At 38.5% G+C, this 13076-nt stretch overlaps 1 pseudogene; it reads left to right on the top strand.

Annotated features, from left to right (window-relative positions):
- LOC124722798 overlaps positions 1 to 13076 on the top strand; it is a 44082-nt pseudogene that overhangs the window by 1337 nt on the left and 29669 nt on the right.

Genomic DNA, 13076 nt, shown 5'->3' with positions numbered 1-13076 from the left:
CAGTGATGAGAAGTGTAGAACAGCCAGCAGGGGAAAGATGTTGGCAATGAGACAGCTTTTATGTAGAACAGCGGTACAGTGTTTCACAGTGCATAATGCTTCCGCAGATTGAGAACAAAATGTGTGGTTTGCTTTCATCCATTTTCACAAACATAGCCTTGAAAAATAATGTTGACATTACTGTGCATTCACTCTGAGGCATATTGCACTCTGAGAATGTTCATCGAATTCAGTTACTTTGTATTATATTTCAGTAACAGTGACATAATAGCAAATTGGACTGTATGAGTTTTTATGGATTTTTTTTCCAGAGACACCCTACCATTTCTTCAGATTTATTTAATTTGGGTATAAATCCTTTCCAGCATATATGCTGTACACAAAATGTTGAACATAAAATGTAGCTATCTGCTGATTTAACATCTTGCTGAGTATACTAGTACAATGTTTTGTTGTAACAAATAGTTCAATGTATTTTACACACTTATAAACTTATTTATACATTTATAGTAATTTATACCATTACATTAATGTTGTACCTTAATGTTCTGGAAGACGATATTATAAGGAGCCTCATACTTTTCCTGCATGATAGAGTTGTCTATAATGAATTATTGCCTGACAAAAATCTGCACAAATTTGAGTCAGATCATAACATTTCAAATTGGTCCAAAGATAGGCAACTGAGTTTAAGTTTTCAGAAATGTAAATTGGAGCACATCACAAAACAAATAAAAGACAGTATTGTATGACTACATTATCAAATAATCACGGTTTTAATTGGTCAACTCATACAAATATCTGGATAAAATGAAATGGTGACATAGACTCACTTGTAGGCAAAGCAGAATGCAGACTTCAATTCATTGGTAAGATACTGGAAAATGTAATCAGTCTATAGAGGACTTTGCTTACAAAATACTTGTGTGGCCCATTCTAGAATATTGCTTAAGTATGACCCATAACAAATAAGGCTAATGGCAGACATTGAATGTATACAAAATAGTGTAGCATGATTGATCATAGATTTATTTGATGCATGGGAGAGCATCAAGAAGCTACTACAAATTGGAAATGCCAGACAAGTGAAGATAGATGCCAAATATATGACAAAACCCAACTTATGAAATTTCAGGAACCTGTATTAAGTGAGGTATTTAGGGATTATACAATAACCGCATATGTATCACTCCTATAGGGACCATGAAGGCAAGATTAATTACAGCATGCACAGAACCATTTAAAGAATCATTCTTCCCACACTCCACATGAGCATTGAATGGGGAAAAACCATAATGTGTGGTACAACAATGTACTTTGTCGTACAACCCACAGTGGTTTATACAGTGTGCATGGAGACATGGAATCAGTTGACAGTAGCTGGGTAATGGTTCATATTGATTCCCATTTCCCTGTTGCAGTAGGTGATCTCATGCCTCTAATTATTTTTTCATTGCTATCTTAACTTGCATTCTTCAATTCAGTTTATTAACCCTTCTTATCTCTTTGTATTAGGGCAAATGTACAGTTAACTTTTAAGGAATTTGTATTTTCAATTTATCAACTGAAGGTTTGTTTCATATGCAGCAGCAATGTTACAAATTATTTGTTTCAGTTTCTTTAGAATAATTTGCTGTTTCACAGGTGCCTTGAAGAAAATAAAAGATCTCGAAAGTGTCTTAATGACAACCGATGGCCTCATGTTGACAAGACAGCTGGTTGCCTTGCAGAGGGCAGGGCTTGACGGTCTGAACATCAGCTTAGACACCCTGCAGTCCCAACGCTACAACCAGATCACGAGGAGGAAAGGCTGGGAGCGTGTCATGGCTGGCATAGATCTAGCCTTGCAACTTGAATACGACCCTGTGAAGGTATTACTAGTGCAGCTGTCATCGCATGCAGACTTTCATAAGCAAAAGATATAAATCTGTTGTTAAGAATATCAATACAAGAATCACCATTTTAAAGCAGTACGCCCTCACCCTCGCCCCCATCACCGCTCCCACCCTCACCCCTGTCTCCACACTGCAGCTGTAAGTGAAGGAAGGTATATTAAGACAGAAGAAGTAAATTTTTGCTGACGATGCTAACAGTTTCATAGTTTATACAACATAAAAAAGTATGCCTTGCAAGTTTACCAATTAAATATCTTATATTTTCCTCCCAAGAGAGTCTTATGAGACTCAAGATCTTTACAGTTTCTCTTTTTTTCTTTTGTGTCTTTAGTTTAAAATAAATTTCCTCTATTGTGGTGTCATTTTGAAAAAATACTCGATTGTTTGGAAAAATGATTCTTAATTCTGTAGTCACACTTTTGTTGTGTCTAAGTACTACTGGTTTCAGTAGCAAGTACCAGCATCAGTTCATCTTATTATCAAAAATTTCTTTGCAGAATAAAAGCTGACCACTGTGGCCAAGCGGTTCCAGGCACTTCAGTCCGGAACCGTGCTGCTGCTACGGTAGATAAGACACCTACTGGGGTAAGTGACTTGATGACTGCACACAAGAAGTTGTCATTTATTCCATATGTAGCTACCATGCAGACTCATATTTTGTATTGTTGTTGTTGTGGTCTTCAGTCCTGAGACTGGTTTGATGCAGCTCTCCGTGCTACTCTATCCTGTGCAAGCTTTTTCATCTCCCAGTACCTACTGCAACCTACATCCTTCTGAATCTGTTTAGTGTATTCATCTCTTGGTCTCTCTCTACGATTTTTACCCTCCACGCTGCACTCCAATACTAAATTGGTGATCCCTTGATGCCTCAGAACATGTCCTACCAACCGATCCCTTCTTCTGGTCAAATTGTGCCACAAACTTCTCTTCTCCCCAATCCTATTCAATACTTCCTCATTAGTTATGTGATCTACCCATCTAATCATCAGCATTCTTCTGTAGCACCACATTTCGAAAGCTTCTATTCTCTTCTTGTCCAAACTATTTATCGTCCATGTTTCACTTCCATACATGGCTACACTCCATTTTGTATTAGTTTGTCCTTACTCTTCCAAAAGGTTAAACCTTGTCTCTGCAGCCACAGCTTTCTCTCTTCAGCAGTTGTCTTCATCTCCATATGTGAAGAAAATCCCATTCATTGATCATATTGTTTAAGTAGGATGTTCTCAGTCATCCCCTTGTTTTCTTACCTACGATCTTGCCTTCAGAAATGTTTTTTAAAAGATTATCATCTCCAGTTAAGTGTCCAGTGTATTTTGCTTTGCCCTGGCCTATAACTTTCAGTGGTTCTTTCTTGTCTCCTATTTCCTTTAACTTTTCTGTCAATGCAGCTAGTTCTTGTACTTCTCCTCCAGAACCACATTTCAGCAGGTTTGAGGCGAGCTTTCTTTGGCTTTTCTAATGTACAGATTTTGCATCTGTGTGTCAGAACACTCCACACAAAGGTCTTTACAAATATTTTCTTAATGTGGAAGCTGATATGTTTATTCAGTTGCAGCTTCTTCTTATTTTGGAAGGAACTCTTCACCTGTGCTTTTCTTTTCTTGAATGCCTTGAAATATTGATTGTTTTCTTGCAAAATGCTACTGAGATAGTGAATTTCAGTTCCTTTCTTGAGTTGCTCATTGCCTGTTCTTGTGTCAGTCCTACCTCCACCTCCTTTCTTGTCTGTAGCCATAACTTTTGTCTTCTTTGTATTCATTTTTAGCTTTAGTTTTACCACTTCTTGATTTAAGGCCTGAAACATTTTATTTAGTTCCTACTCTGATTTACTATTGCGATGTTGTCAATCTGCAGTGTATATGCATGCAATTAAGTTTCCATATCGACATCATGCTCCAAAAACCACCTAACTGTGTGCGGCAGGGGGTACGTCTCATGCCACCAACTGATCCCCTCTGCCTTGTTCCACTTCTGTATTATCTCTAACTTCTCAAATTTTCTTTTCGTGATCATTTCATGAATTGTATATGAGAGAAACTATTATGTTGTCAGACTCTTCTCGGAAACTACTCTCTCGAAATTTGGGTAGTAAATCTTTCCGTGATGGACAACTGCTCTCTTATGGCATCTACCACTGGAGTTGCTGAGCATCTCTGTAATGATCTCACAGTGACTAAATGATCCTGTGACAAAACACTCCAGACTTCGTTGGATCTTCTTTCTCTCTTCTGTCAGTCCTACTGGGTAAGGACACAGGGGTAATTTACATTCACTTAAGATTCTTCCTGTGAATCTTAGTCTGGCATCTGCTTTTCTATTGCTGTTTTATGTGGTCATTCCACTTTAAGGTTGCTCTGGATAGTTACTTCTAGATATTTTATGGTAGATTCTGTTTCCAGCAATTTGTCATTAATAGTGTAGTTGTACAGTATTGGATTTCTTTTCCTGTGTGTGTGTGTGTGTGTGTGTGTCATATGTTACATTTATTTATGTGCAGGGTCAACTGCCAGAGCCTGCATCATTCACCAATCCTCTGCAGGTCATTGTGCAAATTGATACTGTCTTCTGTTGTTGCTACTTTCTGATGGACAAGTGTAGTATCTGTGAACAATATTAAGGAGCCTCTGACAATTTCTACTGGATCATTTATATACATTGTAAATGTAATGTTCTTATCACATTTCCTTGGAGTATTCCAGAAATTACCTTTTGATTCTTGTCATCTTTTCTTTGTTGTTGTTATTACTTCCTTGATGAACATATTATGGAAGTAAGGTGATAGAAGGCACCCGTCTCTCACTGCCCTTCTGGTTTTCCTTCTTTCATATCCAGTTCAGCACTCTGACTTTTGTATACACTCAAAATTAATCATCTGTCCTTCCACTTTGGACATTACTTTAAGGAATGATGATATAATGGTAATCTGTTTATTAAACAATATTTTAACGAAACACTATGCTTTCTGATCATATAGTGGCTTGATGATGGAATTTGATACTGAAAGTAGTAATCATTAGACAAAATAAAAGTGAAGCTATAATAAAAGAAAGTAATATTTTGGATCATGTCAGTTGTTGTTCCAAACAACAGCACGTCAGGAATAGGTTCAAATGGCTCTGAGCACTATGCGACTTAACTTCTGAGGTCATCAGTCGCCTAGAACTTAGAACTAATTAAACCTAACTAACCTAAGGACATCACACACATCCATGCCGGAGGCAGGATTTGAACCTGTGAATGTATCGGTCACTCGTTTCCAGACTGTAGCACCTAGAACCGCACGGCCACTCCGGCTGTCCAGGAATAGGTACTAAAATTATTTGTCCGTTGATGACCTCACAGCTTAGAACACTAAAACACAAATGTTAATTGTTTGTTATGTGCCCTGATAGAGTTTACAACTGTTTACAGTTCACGATTGGTTGTTGGAGATTGGGCGTTACTCACATAATGTATTTAGTGCACAGTGTAGAAAAAGGCAGTTTCCAGAAAAGTAAACAAGTGTAAAGGCAAAAGTTTCACGACAGGATGTTGTGTCACCATACTTGGAAGACAATTATAGCCAAAGACAGAAATTTAAAAGAAACTGGCTCATTTGAGCTGCGGAGACCTAGTCGAGGATTCTCAGTAGATAATTGTTAGCACAGTAGAATTTACAAAGAGACAATGTCAGTTTGTGTGAGGGAATGTTGATTGGTAAGTACCTATCAGCTTTCTCATAAAACTCACAATTTGAAGAATACACATCAAGGAAAAGGTAGAAGTCCAACAGTGTCAAATCTAGACAATAATATCGATCATCCAACAATTTTGCAAAATCCCCAGTTGTACTTACTTTACTTAATTACTTACTTACTAACCTACTCAGATTTGCTGTGTACCATACAAGGAACTGGTTTCCACTAGTTCACTCGATCAGCTGCCAAGTTCTCACCTTCCTCCAAGTCCATGCATTGAAGATTCATTGCAAAAGTTCCAGGTGTTAGAAGGACTTCCTGTACATCTGTATCTGTCCATTGATTTCCACAACAGTGTTGATTTTGGGATTCTTCCACCTTACATGCGTAGAACATAACCTGCAATCTTCAGTCTTCTTTCAACAATAATTTTGTGCAGGCTGTCTAGACGTTGTATTCTCAGCACTTCATCGTTTGTAACTTGGTTGGGTTAACATCTTCAGAATTCATCTCTAGCATTGTTGGTGAAAAATATGGAGACTGTGTGCTGATTTTACTGACATTTCCCAAGTCTCACACATATAAACGATAAAGGAGTACAGTCAAAGCTTTGTTGACATATTACAGACCTAATTGCCATATGGACTGATTTTCCAGTTCTGCTGGTGATTTCTGCATCTGTGACCTCATTATTACATATAAAGCTACCGAGATATGGAAATCTGTCAACATCTTGTAGTATCTTCTATTGCACTGTAATCGGGGAAGAGATGAGTAATTTCCACTTACTTTGCACATTCTGTTTGCCTTATCTCTATTAATTTTCAGCCCTACACAATAGGGCATTTAATGAGAAAGCAGATAAAAATTAACTTGATGCCTTCCAAGGAGACGGTCTCTACTAAGTCTCTACTCCTTCAAGTCTGACTATGTAAGAGTAGACCAGACATGGTTTAAATTCAGAGAAATAGTATCGACATCAATTATGAGATATATACCAAATAAATTGAAAGGATACCAAATAAATTAAAAGGGTGGTGCACAAAATATGTCAAAACTCAGCTGCGGAAGCAATGAAAAAAAGCATGTCAAAATTTAAAAGAATGCAAAATCTCCAAGATTAGCGATGTTTTACTGAAGCTCGAAACTTAGGGTGGGTTTCAGTGCAAGATGTGTTTAATAGTTCCCATAGTGAAACTTCGTTTTGAAATCTGGAAGAAAATCCAAAGAGGTTCTGGTTGCATGTGTAGTACACCAATGGCAAGACGCAACCAATACCTTCACTGCGCAATAGCTGTGGTAATGTTACTGATGACAGTGCTACTAAAGCAGGGTTACTAAACACGGATTTCTGAAATTTCTTCACCAAAGACAACAAAGTAAATATTGCAGTATTCAAATCAAGAACAACTGCAACTGTGAGTAACTTAGTAGTAGCTCTCCTCAGTGTCATAAAGCAGTCATTAAAGCAAAAGCATTTTGCTGGAGCAGGTTCTTAAAATTTCAATCATCAACTTTCTCCTCTGAATGTGAAAATATTTTGTTAGAACCCTCTTATATAGAGAGAAATGATCTTGTAATAAAATAAGAGAAATCAGAGCTTGTACGGAAATATTGAAGTGTTTGGTTTTCCTCAAATGCTGTAGGGGAGTGGAATGGTAGATAAGTAGGTTGAGGGTGGTTTTCTGAACCCTCTGCCAGCATTTAATTGTGAATTACAGACTAGTCATGCAGATATAGATAATGTAGATAGGCTTTCAATATTGCGCACTGATTCTCTAATGTTATACATTGCTCAAATACTTTCGTGGTGCTTTGGAGTGACCCCTTTAAAATAACACTTTACCAGTCTTCTTAATATGTATTTTGGTAACCAGGTTGATAAGAAGTTACAACAATACTCTCTTATTACTCCCCAGTTTTGGGTTTTATTAATGAACAAAATCGACACAGTGTTCCGTATCAATTACTGGCTGAAGTTTCCTGCTGATGGAACCAATATGATTTTCTGTGTTTCTGAGCATACAGGTTGTGTACGCTGTTTGGAGTCTGGTGTATGCTGAATCAAATGTTTTTATTGTTGTGATCTTCCATCTGAAGATTGGTTTCATGGAGTTGCCCATGCTAGCCTATCCTGTGTGACCCTCTTCACCTCTGCATAACTACTGCAGCGTACAGTAACTTGAACTTGCTTACTGCAGTCAGTTTTTGGTCTCCTACAGTTGTTACCCCCATTATATTCACAGATGACCACATATTGTGGAAATTGCATACTGTAATGTAGGATGCAATAATAACGTATGGAAGGTTTCTGTTGAAAATTACAAATTATTTAGGAATAAAGGAGATGGCTCACCAAAAGGCAGAAGCACTGTCTCATCGATAGGCACACGAACAAAAGGTATGTAGAATGAGATTTTCACTGTGCAGTGGAGTGTGCAGTGATATGAAACTTCCTGGCAGATAAACACCGTGTGCCGGACCAAGAGTCGAACTTGGGACCTTTGCCGTTCGTGGGCAAGTGCTCTACCATCTGAGCTATCCATGCACGACTCACGACCCGTCCTCACAGCTTTACTTCCACCAGTACCTCGCCTTCTACCTTCCAAACAAAGGTACGTTGCTTGGCGAGCTTCCAGAATGCACTTTCTTTTTCTAGCTGTAGGGAAAACATGTGCGCGCGCGCGCACGCGTGCGCGCACACTCACACACACACACACACACACACACACACACACACACACACACACACATTCTCACATGCGCATGCATGTCTCCTTATGCTGTGGTCGCTCAACTGCCAGCTCTTTACTGGCCCACGGTGAGTGTTCTGGAGTGAGTGGGGCTTTAGAGTGGGGTAGGATGGGGTGGGTTGAGGCAATGTGAGAGATGGAGAGAGATGGGAGGGGTTTGGAGGGAAGCATTTAGTGGCTCGTGGGAGAGTGGGGAGCCATCTGTGGGCTAGCTAGGGGTGCAGGCAGAGGGGTCAGGCGACAGACAGCTGGGCACTCATAGACTAGGGTGTGACGTGAGATAACAGCACACAACTAGCTGATTTGGGGGAGGGAGAGGGGGGGGAGTGGCGTGTGTGTGTGGGGGGGGGGGGGGAGGCAGGGGGGCTGGGAGTTAACTTGGATTTAGGCCAGGAAGCAAAGCATGTGCTGTATGGCTACGAAAGTTGAGTATTCTTAAATAAGATCAGCTGGTGCCAATGTATTGGAAAGTAACTGGCACACAAAGTGCAATTGTGGCTCCTTTTTCTTTGTGAAAGAAGAAAAGAGAGAGAAATCGTCTCATTAGCGAAACAATGGCAAGAGACTACTATTTCTTGTTACTTACACTGCTGCTTTCTTTGATAATGATCAACAAGAACCAAATAATAGACTGTGTATGAGAGAAAATGTTCTGAACGAGAGTTTGTTTCATTTGTATAACATTTTATTCCATCATAGATGCTGCACTTACAGTTTCATATATGCATTGCAGCAGCAGACACAATAAAAGTAGCAATCAGCAGTGCTTAGTTTGTTGAATGGGTGAAAAATATGCCACTGTCCCAGTTCCACATGTCCCCAAAATTTGATTCTGCCAAATTCTGTACTCTCTGAAATCGAATGTTTAATCCAAAGATGAAAGTGAACAAGTTTGATGCAGTATTGCTAATATTGTTTATTACTCATCTTGCTGAATGAAATGCATACCGTGTCCTTTCTGAAAGGTTTGCAGAAGTAATGCACACACACACACACACACACCCACACACACACACACATGCGCGCAAATGCAAATCACACATACATGACCACTGTCTCTGGCTGCTAGGGCCAGACTGGGAGCAACTGCGCATCATGGGAGAAACAACGGTCATGTGTGTGTGTGTGTGTGTGTGTGTGTGTGTTTTGTCCACTTTGGAAGAAGACTTTCTGATCGAAAGCTTACGTGTTTAGTAGTCTTTTTGTTGTGCTTGTCTGTGACCTAACATCTCCTGTATACTGTGAATAGCAATGTATCTTTTTTATAATATGGTCATTATTCCAGCCTAGATTTTCTATTGTTTGTTTCCTTTTAAGACCTTATAAAGACAGTTACTGACAATTTCTTTTTTCTTATTGGAGAAAAGTAAAACCATATGGGGGCCAGAATTAGATTGTAAATGAATATGGAACAGAGTATTTTTATTCTCCCTGTATGCAGTGTCACACTTCATTTCTGGCAGCACCACCTTCTCAACACATGACTGTCCCCCACCACCTCACCATAGTCTTCAAGTTATATCCTATAACACTTCTGTGTGGACAAATAGATGAAGGATGTAGTTTAAAACAGTATAACTAAACTTAACAGTCAAACTGCCCTTTTATAGAGACTGCCATCATTATTTAAACATACTAAACAATATCAAATAAGTCAAAAGAAATTTTTTTTCAAAAGAGCAGAAAATTGTAGTGAAATTCATGAAAGGATTGTTTTAAATTGTTATATCTTAAATCAATAAGTATGTCAGCATTTCCCAGGATTTTCTGGCTTAATTAAGACTAGATCATGCCACCACAGTGGTCAGACAGTGGACTTGCCTTCGAGAGGACAACGGACCCGAGTCCCATCGGGCCACCAAAATTTGGCTTTTCCTCGATTTCCCTAAATGATTTAAGACAAATTCTGGGATGGTTCCTTTAAAAAAGATGACATTCGGCTGAGAAAGCTAATTTCTGTGGCAGGTCTGATGACACAGTGCTGGTGGAAGCACGAGTATTTCAGAGCACACCATTCATTGCACATTGTTAAACATAGGGCTCTGCTGCAGACAACCCCTGTATGTTCCCATGTTGACAACACTGTTGAATTACAATTTCTGTGGCTCAGGAGCATTGAGATTGGGCAGTGAATCAATAGAAATGTGTCATCTGGTTGAATCATTCATGTTTCGCATTACACCTGCTTGGCGGTTTTGTGCACATACACTGTCAACAGAGTGAATTGGTGCTTGAAAGGTGCACTTTGCTACAGACGTAGGCCAGTGGGAGTAATATTATGCTATGGAGGACATTCACCTGGTCTTCTGTGGGTCCTGTGGTAGTAACTGAAGGCTCCATAACAGCTTTGTTCTGTGTGAACATTATTGTGCACTGTCCGCACCCTGTCCCTAATGAAGGTGACATGTTTCAACAATATGACTTTCAGTGTCACGAGGCCAGAATCAAATTCACCCCTTCTGAATCTGATGGAATACATCTGCGATGCTATCAGATACCAGTTCTGCACCCAGAAACCACTGATCTCCAATTTATGGGAATTACATGACCTGTGCTTAGACATGCGGTGCTGCATAATGCTGGGAACATACCTCACATAATGCTGGGAACATACCTGAAATTTGTTGAACTTGTCCCACACAAAATCACTGCTGTATTGTGTTCCAACAGTGGACAAACACATTATCAAACAGGAGGTCATAGTGTTTTGTCTCATCAGTTTATATATTCAATGCTTGAATGAAAGGTGTGCTCTTTTCCTTTTTTCTGCCATTGCATGTATGTGTAAAGCAGGATGTTCTACCATTTGGGCTTGTTTATATGAAGGCTGTCAGCGTTAACCACCTGCACAGATACTAAATGCTCCTTTTGTGAAGACCTTTTATCTTGAGAACACTTTTAACTTTGTTTCACAAATGGCAGCACAGTTTCAAGAAAGCTTCTTAATTTAATGTAATAGTTAAAATAATACCTTCAGCAAAAGATGTGTGTGTTGGAGTGGGGAAAAAGATTGGAGATGTATGCAGTTTAATTTTTGTAAATTGTTAAGAAGGTTAACAGCTTGGCATGCTAAGATAAATTCAGACATTCTCTAAAAAAAGAGAAAAAGATTAATTTAACAGAATCAGTGAGGTATACAAATATAACAACAGACTTGTAGAACCATTATTTTGTAGGTTAGATTAGATTAGATTCAGCTTTTGTTCCAAGACCCAAAACATGAGATGATTCTCATGGGTGAGTAACATGCCAGAAAGTATAGCATAAAAAATATAAAACATTTGAATACCCTGATCGTTTGTCAGGAGATTGTCAAACTAGGTGAATACAATACAAACTGGAACAGCTAATATTTTCAGAATTGATACGCTGTCAGACTCAAACATTGTTATGCACTATTAAGAAATTCAAACAAAAAGTACATAATCTTGACTGTTATGACAAAGTGCTCTCAGAACTGAAATCTAACAGACATTCTTATTTAAGCTGGCCTAACAGCCACTGTTAAGATATTCATCTATAGAGTCTTTCAAACTCTGTTTAAACCATGCTTTATCTGATACCAAGTTTTTAATGGTGTCTTTCTTCCACAGATAAATTGTGTTGTAATGCGAGGTTTTAATGAAGATGAAGTGTGCAGTTTTGTGTAGTTAACAAAAGAGAGTAATGTTGACGTAAGATTTATCGAGTACATGCCTTTCAGCGGCAACAAATGGAATGATGGGAAGATGGTCTCATTTAGTGAAATGCTCCAAATAATTAGAAAGCAGTGGCCTAATTTCGATCCTCTTCCCAATGGGCCCAATGATACCTCAAAGGTACGTGCAGTATTACATATGAACATACATTGAAAATAATTTAATGTTTATGACTTACTACCAATCACAAGAATACTTCACATCTGCTGGTGGTATGAGAGATGGACTGGTTTAGTTATATATTTCTCATATCATTCAGTAAGTCTGTCCTGGCCTGGGTTTCTCTGTAGCTTTTCTGCAACTCTCCCCATTTCCTAAACCTTGACAAACCTTTTCTTTCTTCCCTTTTCCTTCCCCTTCATTGTTTCTGCCAGAAGAAGAAGCCACTGGCTCCGAAAGCTTGCACATTTCCGTAACTTTAAGGGGAGTTAGAAGGGGAAAACATTCTTTTTCACTTTTTCGGGTTTTTATCTGATTATAAAATTTGCAATTTTCCAAATAAAATGAGATGTATATTACTTATAAACTTGCGTGGGAAGTATTTTATTTTATTTTCTAAAATATAATCTACACCAGTTGAAAATGTTAAAATTTTTACATGCATTATTTCAAGACCTAATAAAATCGGTAATTTTTTATATACAGGGTAGTCCATTGATCATGACCGGGCCAAATATCTCACGAAATAAGTGTCAAACGAAAAAACTACAAAGAACGAAATTTGTCTAGCTGGAAGGGAGAAACCAGCTGGCGCAATGGTTGGCCTGCTATAAGGCACTGCCATAGCTCAAACTGATATCAACTGTGTTTTTTAAAATAGGAACCCCATTTTTTATTACATATTCGTGTAATACGTAAAGAAATAGGAATGTTTTAGTTGGACCACTTTTTTCGCTTTGTGATAGATGGCGCTGTAATAGTCGCAAACATATGGCTCATAATTTTAGACGAACAGTTGGTAACAGGTAGGTTTTTTAAATTAAAATACAGAACGTAGGTACATTTGAACATTTTATTTCGGTTGTTCCAATGTGATACATGTACCTTTGT

Source organism: Schistocerca piceifrons, chromosome X (assembly GCF_021461385.2).
Source record: "Schistocerca piceifrons isolate TAMUIC-IGC-003096 chromosome X, iqSchPice1.1, whole genome shotgun sequence".
Classification (NCBI taxonomy): Eukaryota; Metazoa; Arthropoda; class Insecta; order Orthoptera; family Acrididae; genus Schistocerca; species Schistocerca piceifrons.
This window is presented reverse-complemented; position numbering and strand designations above follow the sequence as displayed.